The 13,352-nt window shown below is 43.2% G+C and overlaps 1 pseudogene; it reads right to left on the bottom strand.

The window, feature by feature from the left end:
* Positions 1–6,878: 6,878 nt before the first annotated feature.
* LOC148923086 (uncharacterized) lies at positions 6,879–8,365 on the bottom strand (annotated as a pseudogene).
* Between the last annotated feature and the right edge of the window lie 4,987 nt (positions 8,366–13,352).

Here is a 13,352-nt window from a genome sequence, read left to right as displayed (position 1 = left end):
CTGGAGCTGCAACAGAACCCGGTAACCCACCGCAAACTCCACATGACGACAATGCTTGTTAGCCGACTCGCGTATCCGTTGCTGCGCCCGCTCCAAATTACGCTGTAACTCAACTAGCAGCTTGCCCCTTTCGCGAATCAACTCCGCCGCCGTTGGTGGGGTCGTTGCTGACGGCTCGGCGAAGATAAAGCTCGGCGGCTCGCGCCATAGAGCACCTTGAACGGCGAAGTCCCCAAACCCGCGTGGTGAAAGCAGTTCAGGGCCAGCTCTGCCCATGGTAGAAAATTCGCCCACTTTGCCGGCCTATCCGCAGTGAAAGCTCGCAGATATTGCTCCAAACCCCTATTCCGCACCTCCGTCTGGCCATTTGACTGCGGATGATAGGCAGTCGAAAAGTTCAGCTTCATGCCACTTAATCGCATCAAGTCCTCCCAAACTTAATTCAAAAAAACCGAGTCATGATCCGAGACCAATGTCTTGGGAAAGCCATGGTGGCGGACCACATTGTTAACAAATAAATGTGCGACCTTCAACGCGTCAAATCTGGTCGGTAATGGCGCGAAATGAGCATATTTGGATAGCCGATCCACCACAACCATAATCACAGTATAGCCTCTCAATTGTGGCAGCCCGGTTACAAAATCCATCTACACATCCTCCCAAACCTGCGTCGGAATCGGGCGTGGCTGCAATAAGCCCGCAGGTTTCTGGGTCGAGTACTTCGTTGTTTGACAAACTGTACATGCCTCCACAAAGCGTTTCACATCCTTTTTCATTTTCGGCCAGTAAAATCCCGATGACACTTGCCTTAATGTCCTTTCGAACCCCAGATGTCCTACAGATTGCGAACCATGGTACTCCGTTAATATCGGGGTTCGCGCTGATGACCGCGAACTAACAAAAATCTTGCGGTGGTAATACACAAGCCCATCAACCAGTTTGATAAGGCTAATTTCATGCATTGGTTATAAAGTTAAATTCTGCGATTTCTGAGGTCTAACAAACCTTTTTGAGCCAGGTGTGTAGAGAAAATGCCAGCCCCAGGAAGAAGAAAGAGATTGCCTGGTGAAGGAAGCTGGCAAGGAAAATTGAGCAGAAGGATGAAGAGCCACTAGACTGAGGAGCATCGATTAGAGGGCAAAATAGGAATCACAAGAACAGTCTAGAAGCTCTATCCACTATAGAAAGGAGCACGCACTTAACATGAAGGGAGTCTTGATCATCATTTTTTAGCTCCTAGCTTAGTTTTCCAATTTTTCTACACACTCACGAACTTGGGGGAAATCTGAAGTCTGAAGGGGGGGGGGGGGGGGGGTGGGTGGGGGGGGGGTTCTCATTTTCATCTGAAGTTTAGGTGCAACACCGTCTCTACGGAGGCGAAGAAACAATTGTCTTTAATTTTCTGTCTACTTTTGGTACTCGCCGAGTCCTCGCTGTTCGAGGCTCGGCTTTGGTGTTGTTTCTATCGTTGGATATTTCGTATTCTGCAATGGATATGTCTGTTTATGTTCCGTTTATCTTATCGTGTTGTTTTGGGTTTGGTTTGCTGATTATTGTTGGATGATCCGAGTTTGAAGATGTGTTGTAAGAAATTGTTTGTGATCGATTGAATCTACGTAGACTTGTGAGGATTGGAGGTGGAAATGATGTTTGGTTGTTGTGGATGGCTTGGATCCGGAGTGGATTAAGCGTCCCGTGGTTGGATCTGCTTGTTTGTGTTTCATTTAGTTGTTTAAATTCTGCATTCTTATTTTGCCTCGTCTAGTAGTTGTAGATCTGCTTTAGTTTTATCTGTTCTTAATTTCTGTCGGTTTAATTTGGTTTCCTTTGTTTCGATTCTCGCTTTGCTCTGTTTTAGCTGGTTATTTTCGTGCAATATAATAGAGAAGATGATGTCGCTGTTAGTTAATCCTTTAGTTAGTTATTTTGCAGCTTTTTAGTCGTATTCTACCTTTTCAGAAAATGGTCCCCATGTTTAGCTTCTTTCCCGAGTCTAGGTTAATTTAGGAAATTGTTCATTAGATCCGGTAATTGTCTTGCTCTATTTTGATTTAATATGCATATTCTTGAGTTTCTGCCTAGATCTAGCCGTTAGAGTCAAAATATTTCAATTATCAAGTCTAGGAATTAAAGCTCAACCCCAAAATTGCGTGGCAGCAGCCAACAAAAAAAAATAGTTCCCGAGTCTTTGAACATGTTTACTTGCACATTCATCTCTGTGGATTCGATCCCTACTTCCATGTACTAGTTTTTCTTAACTAAAGCGGGTTGAGGGTTTTTGAAGAGGGAGTTAAGGTAGTGATTGTGTGCCCAACGACAGGTAGCTCAAGGTTCTCTAAGTTCCAAGACCCAGTGTCTAGCGGATTTCCTGGACTGAGGGTTTTCTTCATTAATTTTAGAACACACTTTCGCTAACCATCATTAGCTTCTAACAACCAAAACACGACTCTTCACAGTGTCAAATGAGGCGGCACCCTTCCTTCCCTGATTTCCTTCGTGATTTCCCTCATCTCCGGCGACGATGCTGCTTCGCGACTGAGTAAATCAATGAGCTGCGGGATTGGGTGGGCCACAGCATCGAGCCTCGTCCATGTCCGCGTCGATCACAGGAGGGGTAAACCCTGACCCGACGCCCTGTCAGGCCTTGATTCAGCGCGGCGTGGTAATGCATCCGCTTAGCAACCTTCTTATACTCGATAGAGAACTTATAGACCATAAGATTCCTCACATACAACTGTTGATCCGGCGTCTGGATGATTTGCTGAAGAAGTTCCTTCAAACTTTTCTTATCACTCCGAATAATGCATTCACGCCCCAATAAATACTGCCTCTATAATAGCATATAAATCCCTGTGGTATGTCGAAGCGGTGCGCCGTCGAGGGCCCAGCTTCTTGCTAAAATACGCAATCGGGTGGTTTTCCTGGAGTAGGACCACCCCAATTCCTGTGTCGGATGCGTCTCTCTCGATGCAAAATTGTTTCTCAAAATCCGGTAGGCGTAGAATGGGCGCTGATGTCATCGCCTTTTTGAGGTCTATAAAGCTCATGCCTGCTGCAGAAGACCACTCAAAGGCGTATATTTTAATCAAATCTGTTAACGGGGCAGCTATCAATGCATAATTGGCTATGAAGCGACGATAATATCCGGTCAAGCCAAGGAACCCCCAAAGTTGCTTTACATTCTTAGGTAACGGCCATGCCGTCATCGAACTGATCTTAGCCGGGTCTGCCTTCAACATTCCCACAGATATCAAATGTCCCAAGTACTCCACGGAAGAGCTGCAGAAAACACATTTAGACAACTTCACGAAAAAATTATGCTTTTGCAGGATGGCCAGCAGGGCTGCTAGGTGTTGACTGTGGCTTTCCATTGAAGGACTGTAGACCAAGATGTCATCGAAAAACACTATCACGAATTTTCGGAGCAACGGCTGAAAGATCGAGTTCATCGCTGCTTGAAAAGTGGATGGGGCATTAGTTAATCCGAACGGCATCACCAAAAACTCGAAATGGCCGTAATGGGTTCGAAATGCTGTTTTGAAAACATCCTCATCATGCATCCGGATTTGGTGACATCCCGAGCGTAGATCCAATTTAGTAAACACCCGAGCTTTTCGCAATTCATCAAACAGCTCGTCCGCGGTGGGGATAGGAAAGTGGTCCGGTATTGTTGCTGTAACAGCCTGGATTTCTAGGGTATAATAAATACGACGACTGCTACCAAAACGGACTTAAAAGCAATAAAAACATAGGCTAGGGCCATTTAAAGAGATTTGACCAAGGTATTAAACTAACTATCAAAGCAATAAGTCAACGGTTTAACCAAGAAAAATCAATGAAGATTAGATACCAAAAACTATGATCAAAAGTCAAGGGTTAGACATAAATTCAACAAAACCACAACATGTCTCAATCTTCTAAACCAAAGGGAATAAGTTCAAAATAGCCAAATGATACTAATAAGTTTCAAAAATTCAGCGGAAATGACCAAGAGAAAGTGAAGCCATGTATGACAACACAACTACACTCGAAGTTCAAAATATCCATCTTATTTAATTAATGTGCTCAACACCCGCCACCGCTCGTCGCCGTTCAACCTGCACATAAGGAAAACACATGCAGGGCTGAGTATTTTGAAATACCCAGTGAACTTGTTGCCAAAACATTTTAATAGTTATACCACCCTGATCATAGTGAACTCGAGTTTTTGCAGTTATCAAAATAAATATCATCGAGTATCACAAAAATATTTTCATAGACTGGCCAGTCAAACAACTCCCCGATTTTCTCAACGATTTCCACAATCACAACCTTTCCATAGTGCGACGAAAGTGTGGCCACACTTTTCGCCCACGAGACCGGCCGACTAGCAAGGACGGCTCCCGATCCCATCGTGTACACTAGCCTGGTAGGGTTTGCGGCCCTACACAGTCCCGAATTCATTTATACATGTCCATAGCCCTATAGCCCAATGGAGCGAACTCTCAAACTAGGCATCAGGCGCACAACATCATCAAAACAATCACAGGCATGGCATAACAGTTTAAACCACCCTTATCTCTCCACATTCAAAAATTTGCAACATAAAAGAGTTTAAAAATAAAGCCCACCTTGACTGCTTAGATTTCAAGTATGTTTCTCTCTTTTGTTATCCTGCTTCGCAACAGAGGTTTCACCTTTTAATCACATATGCACATATCATGTATCAGTTTCAACATCAACTCCGAAATCATGCATGTCCCAATGCTTCCCTTTTTCCCACCGATCCGGTTTATATTTATCATTCAAAACCAAGACACACTCATCATATAAATTTATACACTCAACAATCTTAGATCTATCATCAACTTATGTCACACACGAGTGTTATTCACACGTCACATATACACACGCGCACACACGCACGCATACACACACACATGCACATGCACCTCCTATATACCATTTATCCCACTTTCACTCAATCTAGATGCATGAGGGTTCAAGAATACTGATTAATCGGTTAGATGAAGAAGATTAATATATAAGTACCTTTTCTTGCTAAAACAAACGGTAGAAACAAAGTAGGGACTTGATTCTTCAACGATTCTTGAGCCTCAAACTCTAATTCTTCTCAAAAGATGAAGAATTATTGGAGAAAAGTAGAAGAAAATTGAGAGAGAGTGGAGAGAGAGGAGTGGCGTGTGATATGGGGTGTGTGGGGAGGGGGGGGGGTGGGGGGGATTTTTGGGGGTCTAGGGTTAGGTTTTGCTCCTATTTATAGGGTTCAATAAAATCTTTAGGTAATTAAATAGAATATTTGGGAAGATTTGATTCTCCTCAATTAAATAAATAAATAAAGATTTGGAGAGATATGGTGGGAGAGATTGGCGTTAATATTGATGAGGAATAAGGGGATTTCGAAATCTTAGGCTATTTAATTAGACTATGATTTAATTTAGATATTTCACGGAGTAGAATAAAATATCACGGAGCAGAATAAAAATAATAATTCTCCCACTAAGAATAGGGAATAGGCGTTAATATTGATTCCTCCATAAGGAATCAATTCCAAATATTAATTAAAATAAGATATGGCAAGATCTCCTTGAGATATGGTAAGATTTGCTAGAATATTTATATTTATTCATGGAAGAGAATAAATAAGGGATCAAATAATATAATTAAATATTCTCCTCTCCCATAAATAGGAGATTTTCGAAAATCTCCTTATAATAGGCATGAGGGTCGAAATTTCATGAAGGAAAATAATGTAAAATCGGACTTTGGATTTAATTTAGGTAATTATCTCAAGCAATAATTCAATCCAAGAAAAATAGAATTCCTTCTCCAATAGTAGTAGGGATCGAAAATTTCAAATAAATAAATAATGATCCTATTAAATCTCACTCATCCCATAGGTAAATAATTCACCACAATATTATCAACAATATTGACTATTTAATTCAATCTCAACTCCAATTCGCAATTAGGTCACAAGGAATCATGAAATAAATCACTCATCATTTAATTCACGTCTCCCACGCCATCAATAGTATTAAATAAAAATTTTACGGCTCTAAAGTTAGGGTTCGGAATTTCGGGATGTTACAGTTGCAGTGTTTAGCGTGCAATAATTGATGCAGAACAGGAACGTGCCGTCCTTTTTACGGATAAGCAGGATGGGCTAAGAGAAAGGGCTATTACTTCTTTGGATAATACCTTGGTCCAGCATGTCCTTCACCTGTCGCTCAATCTCGTTCTTTTGAAAATATGGGTAGCGGTTTGGTCGGACATTGTTGGGTTTCATGCCCGGTAACAAATGGACCCGATGATCATAAGGTCGTTGTCGTGGCATCCAGGTTGGAACACTGAAAACTGGCCGGTAGTTCTTTAATACCGCTGATACCCCGTCGGTAAATCCGGTGGAAAATCGTCTCCATCATTCGTCGCGCTGGTCGCCGGTTCTGGGTCCATAAGCAATATCTCAGATCACTCTTAATTTGCCGTAGATGGTAGTAGCGAGGTTAGAGAGTGCAGGTTAATCTGGCGTGGAGAGAGTAAAATACCCTTAAGTGTGATCGGTTTATCCCCATGGGTGAATTCTAGTGTCTTGCCCACGAAATCTGTACCTTCCCCAAAGATTCGAGCCAATCCATTCCCAAAATCACATCCGGCCCATGGACCGGCAAGATGTGGAGGTCCCCTCGAAAAACTGTCCCCTGAATTTCCAACTTCATCTGCCTAGACACGTGGGTACATAGTAGTGCTTCCCCGTTTCCCACATACACTCTGAAGGTTCGTATAGGCGAAAGTGGTAGGTGTAGAGATTCCGCGATATTAGGATGTAGAAAATCCCTGTCACTGCCTGTGTCTATGAGTACGCACACCTCCCTATCCTAAATGATGCCTACGACCTGCAGTGGTCGTGACCTGTGGCCACCGTCCATGGCATGTATATACGCTACTTCTATCGTTCCAATATCTTCCATTGGGTATTCCTTCAAAGTACCTACCTCCAATACATCCTCATCCTCAGCGTAGAATAGTACCCGCTGTTTACACACATGCCCTGTCACCCACTTCTCCGGGCAGTGCCAACAGAGGCCTAGACGCGAACGCTCCGCTTTCTTTGCCTGTGAAACACGAATCCCCGAAAATTGTGATTGGTTTGCATTTCGGGCAGTCTGTACTCCAGCTTGCCCGGATCTTGAAGCTCCCTGGGCCGACGACTGAGAGTGCGTGGCCGCGAGCGACCCCTGTTCTCACGGTTCTACCACGTCCGACGTTGGTTGGACGACTGATTAGCACGGTCGGTCTCGATATCTCCTAACTCCAAAACTAGTACCATTGTAGCTGCCAGAGATGAGGGTCGGTGGTGTTTCACACATTCTTGCATGTCCGGTTTTAGCCCAGCTACAAATAGCGTAAACAACTTCGACTCAGGTACCCCCTGGACCTGGTTCAGCTATATCTCAAATGTATCATGATATTCCAGCCCCGTTCCTGTGTGAGTCAACTTGGCGATCAGGCCAAAGTAGTCTTTGAAACTTTGTCTGTCGAAGCGATGTCACACGTCGTCCAAGAATTCCTGCCATGTGACAAACTCGTTGTTGGCACAATAGTTAAATACCCATTCCGCGACCGGCTGATCAAATAGCATCACGGCGTAGTGTAGACGTTGGGCATCATACATCATTAAATGGTCAAAGTAGTATTGAACCCTCGATACCCAATTGGTGGCATCTGACCTGTCAAATCAAGGTGGGTCCATCTCACACGGTGTGGATTCTCGTACCCTGATGCATGAGCTTGATACCGTTGAGGCAGATCCCAACATGACGTAGGGTGATCGTAAGAGTAATCGGCTCCACCAAACTGCCGTCACGGCTGCCTTGTTCTGGCCGTCTCCCAGCCTGATCCCTCACGTTCTCTACCGTCACGACGCCCCCATTCGCCGGGCTGATTGTCCCGAAAACCCAGATTAGGGTTTCTGTTATGAAAACCCCTCTCTCCCAATTTAAGGCGACGATAATCACCATACTCCGCATCGTCTCCTTCGTCAAATCTCTGCTGTCATCCTGCATCACGAGAGAGAGACGAATCCAGACTCTCAAAGTGACGATCTGTTTCTTCCCTCCATAAATCGAACTTGTCGAACTTCTCCAGCAAAATGATCTAACTTATTACCACCCTGATCGTTGGCACAATTGTCCTTTGTCGGACGTCCCTCGAACTCACCGTCACCCAGCAGCGAGCGGTAATAACCGCCCCCTTCTCGGCCGCCCCCGTTTGGCTGGCGACCCCCGAACCGGTTTGGAAGGAAGGAATCCAATCTCGACATCCCCCAAACCACCTTATCGTTGTTGTTGTTGAAGCGTTTCATGAGTAAATTGATGATAGCACCAGTTGTTGAGGACCTTCTCCTCAACAGCGATCGACGTCTAACGTGCGGCGATCAAAATCCGTTCCGGCGCCCTTCGTTGGGTCGGCGGAAGTATTAGCTTCAAGCTGTGCGCGGTTCCTCCGTCGAGCAGCGAGATAACTAGGGTTTGTAGAATAATTTCTTGAGATATCTGGGCAAATAATAATTCATTCATAATTGTGTTAATGAACAAAAGCCCCTATTTATAGACTAAGGACCCTAGGGTTGATTCGACCTATTCATATTCATCTCGGGAAAGAATCAACAAAGAAAACCGGAAACGGAGCTTATAATTACGCTCGACACTTATCAAAATAAATCAAAATAAAATACTAATATCCAAAAATAAGCAATAAAGAAAATAACAAAATAAACCATCGACTTATTTGGGAACGAAGTCGCCCAACTTCTCGGGCGGACGCACGTTCCTTTTTGGCTTCAACTTTGCAATGGATGCTTCATTCCCCAAGTCTTCCACGTCTTCAAACACCGGCGGCTTCTCGATATCGCCGGACGCCTTCGGCTCTTTGGTATCACCGGCTGCCTTGGCCAGCGAATGTTGCGGGACCGTATCAGAGTCACAACCTATTTTAAATTTGAGAAGGTTGACATAGAGAGAGTTAGAGAATAATTTTTATTGTCTTTTGTTTGATGTCTAGGGCCACTTTATTTTCCTTGTTTGTTTTGGGCTACTTACTTATTTCTCCCTGTTGGGCTGAGCAAATGTTGTGTTAGTTAATACTCCTAATATTTTTGGGTCAGTTAAATATTTGTTCAGTTGGGATTAGTTAGATTTTTTTTATGAAAGAGCACAAATATAGGATGCATGCATTGTTTTTAAGAATTATTTTGCAATGTATAATTTTAGCATATCATGTTCTTTCGAAAAGAGTGAACTTTTGCATGTCGTTTGAGGTTGAAAATGAAAGTTGATTGAGAAGTTTAGCGAACGAAGTGGGCTTTGTTTTTAAATAAGGACTATATCCTAAATATATTTTATGTGAAAAGGAGGTGAAGTATGTTTGTCTTACCATTTTTTTTTTGTTTTAATGGAACCTATCTGAAGTGACTTTGTATATATGTTTAATCGAATTCAGGTCCCAATAGGGCCACAAACACTACTCGGACTAGTGTACACCCCATAGATCAGGAGCCATCTCTTTCGAGTTGGCCGCTCTAGTGACTTGGTTCGTGACCACGTTCCTTGTCATGTATGTTCAGATACGCATTCATCTATGTGGATTCGATCCCTGCTTCCATGTACTAGTTTTCTTAGCTAAAGCGGGTTGAGGGTTTTTGAAGGGGGAGTTAAGGTAGTGATTGTGTGCCCAACGACATGTAGCTCAAGGTTCTCTGAGTTCCTAGACCCAGTGTCTAGAGGATTTTCTGGATCGAGGGTTTTCTTTATTAATTCTGAACACTCTTTTGCTGACCATTAAACTCTGACAAGCAAGCACTACTCTTCACCTGCCTCATACTTTTCCTCCTTCTTTGCGGGCTCCACAACTCCACCTTTACTCACATTGAATCCTGCAGGGGGCTGCAAAAAGTTGTTGGTAGAGTACGAAAAGTTGGGGTGAGGATGGTCCCCATTATAATTATTGTAGTTACCGCCCCCGTGGTTAGGGCGATAATTACTGTTATTAAATGAACGGTTGGGACCACTTTCTTGTTGCATGTAGTTGACATCCTCAGCGGGAGTGGATTCAGCATCGGGTTTAGTGATTGCTATAATGGAAGTCGGTGGAACCGGATCTTCTCTGCTCAATGTGTCCATCTGATTCACCCTAGCCCTAAGCTCTTCCACCTCTTTTGCAAGGGAGCCTTCCTCGTCTGTCTCTACTACTGCAACTCTTCTCATCTGATGCCTCTCCATCGACCACCCGCAGCTGTTGGTAGCAAACTCCTCTATAATTGCCATAGCATCTACCCCGCTTTTCCTTAGGAATTCTCCGTTGGCCCCTGAATCCAACATGACACAAATTTGCTCGTTAAAGCCTTTATATAATATGCCTACCTGATGATCCACGGTAAAACCATGGTTAGGGCATTTGCGGAGGAGTCCCTTGAAACGAGCTACGGCCTCAAAGAGAGGCTTGTCTGGGCACTGGATGAACTGGAAGATCTCACTCTTCAGCTTCAATATGGTGCCCGGCGGGTAGTACTTGTCGAGGAAAGCCGCCACTATGTCTTTCCACGTGGATACTTGCTTTGTAGGTAGACACTCAAACCATTCCTTAGCAGAATCTATAAGGAGAAAAGGAAAGAGTCATACCCTAATAACATCGTCGTCGACACCATTCAACTTGAGCGTATTAGAAATCTCCACGAATCTCGAGAGGTGGCGGTTTGAATCTTCCGTGGCCCTTACTGAAAAAGGATGCTGCTCAACCCTTTGAATGAGGGGTATGCGCAACTCAAAGTTGTTAGCATCAACCTGAGGGCCCTCGGGAAACGTAAGAACATTCCCGTGGTTGAACATGTGCATAACAAGGAGTATCTCCTTGTTTTTCTTCTCCTGTGCCTCTCGAGCGAGCTTTTCGTCCATCAAAAGTTTACTTAGACCTGCAGCCTCTCCAACTCGGTCATGTTGTCTTCCTCTGCCATTGCTAGTCGTCCTCTTCTTATTATTCTTATTATCTTACGTGTCCTTCCAAGTTCGAGATCGAGCGGCTCTAAGCTTTCCTTCCCAGAGCGCGTTCGCATAAACTACCTGAAAGAGACAAAATAATAAAAAATTAAAATTAAAAATCAAAAAATTGAAAGCAAGAGAATCCAAAGCGGCTATAAGCTGTCAATCACAAGGTGATATTATTCCCCGGCAACGGCGCCAAAAACTTGATTCACTATTTATTAGCACTAAAAATACCTGCAAGTATACAGGGTAGATCTAGTATAGATAAAGGTCAGTATCGGGTTGTCGAACACGGGGAATAAGATCACCGATTGGCTACCTCCTACTAAGCCTCTTTTACTATTTGGAAAACAAAGAATTTTTTGAAAACAGTTGAATTGAAAGCGATGAATGGATGAATGCAACACAAACTAGAGGTCAAATAAATGAGATAAGAGAATTCAAGGGATGTGCGTTCACAACTATGGTTATACAAATTCCTACTACAATACCCTACCACAGTTTATACTTCGATAGAACGAGTCACACTAGTTATGCCCATGCGGTACAAACGTAGATTACTACCACTAGGGTTGTCTATCCTAGATTCGTAACTCCTAATAGCTCCTAAGACCATTGTAAAGTCCTCACTCTCAATTAACAGTGTCATTTTAAGGGAAGCTAATTATAGTGTCTATTAAGTGGATCTAACTAGCCAACCTCCTCTCACGATTATGTAGCAAGTTATATCAAATCAGCATCAAATGTGTCACTCAAACATGAAGTATTATGAAATAACTTAAGGAAGAAACAAAGTATAAACAAAACGGATATTAAATAGAAAACGGAATTTGTATAAACCAAAAAGAGTTACTAGCACATCCCTAGAATCCTATGAATTTAGTTACACATGATAGAATAATCTAAAAACATAGTTTGAAGTGAAAACAATGTAAAAATAAGAAATAAAGCGACAAAACCCAAAGGTAGAATCCTGTAGCCTTGATCTTCACTTGACTTCATCTTCAACCTCTTGCGCAGCGAAGATCTCTCAAATATCTTGCTCTAGAATTGTGAGGCAAAGAGTGTAAAGAGTGTGTTGTTAATGAAGAGGTTTAAGGGGGTCTATATAGGGAGTAGGTCGAATCCTATGGATGGAAGGAAAAGGTTGACTAATTTAGGTAAAATATGGAGAAAATCTAATTAAATTCGTGCACCGCCTTTTCGCAGCGAACCCCTGCACCTTGACCAGTAGTCGCTGTGCAGTTTTCTGAAGCCTCTGCGGATTTGGGTAGCGGTCACTGCATATCCTGCAGCGGTCATTGTGGATTAGTCCATTGGCTACGGGATTTCTCGAGCAGTCGCTGCACACGTCCCAGCGGTCGCTGGGCGTCTTCAGACTTCTCAGCAAAACTTTTCCGGAGCGGACCGCTTCAAGCGTAGCGGTCGCTGCGACACACGTAGCGGGCCGCTAGGCGTCTTGAACGTTCCAGAATTCCATCTTCGACTTTTTCCTATCATTTTGACTCAAATATGCACAATTCTCAGAAAACATGTCAAAAAACCAAAATAGATAAAACATGTGAAATATGGACACTAAAAATAGACCAAATAAGGACCCTGAAATAGTGGATGAAGCCACTAGTTCTAAATCAGTGGATGAAGAGCCCGAATCGCGTAAGCGTGCAAAGCCTGATCCAAGTGATGCAGTACTAAGATGTGGTATTAGGGTCAGAAAACCAAAAACATTTAGTCCTGACTACATTGCTTTTATATTGGATGAAGAGCCAACGTCAATAAAAGTAGCCTTCATGGCCCAGACGGGTTACATTGGAGAGAAGCTGTTCGAAGCGAAATTGACTCAATTTTGCTAAACCACACTTGGGTGTTAGTTGATTTGCCTGAAGATGCGAAACCTTTAGGGTGCAAATGGGTGCTTAAAAGAAAATTTAAGGCCGATGGAACAGAGGATGAGTTTAAAGCCCGACTGACTTCTTCGATACCTATGCACCTTTAACGAGGATTACATCTATCTGAGTGCTTCTCGCGATTGCTGCATTGCACAATCTTGAGATTCATCAAATGGATGTTAAGACTGCGCTTCAAAATGGTGAACTAGAGGGAGAAATCTATATGGAACAACTCGAAGGGTTTGTAGTACCTGGACAAAAGAAAGAGGTATGCAAACTGGTTAAGTCCCTCTATGGATTGAAACAAGCACCGTTGCAATGACACTTAAAGTTTGATAATGTGATGTTATCAAATGGGTTTAAAATCAACGAGTGTGACAGATGTGTCTATATTAAGAGCACTGATAACGGGTATGTTATAGTG

Source organism: Salvia hispanica, chromosome 6 (assembly GCF_029641045.1).
Source record: "Salvia hispanica isolate PSC_SH4W2 chromosome 6, Shi_PSC_v1, whole genome shotgun sequence".
NCBI classification, from domain to species: Eukaryota; Viridiplantae; Streptophyta; class Magnoliopsida; order Lamiales; family Lamiaceae; genus Salvia; species Salvia hispanica.
The sequence above is the reverse complement of the archived record's forward strand: the minus strand, read 5'-3'. Positions and strand labels throughout refer to the sequence as shown.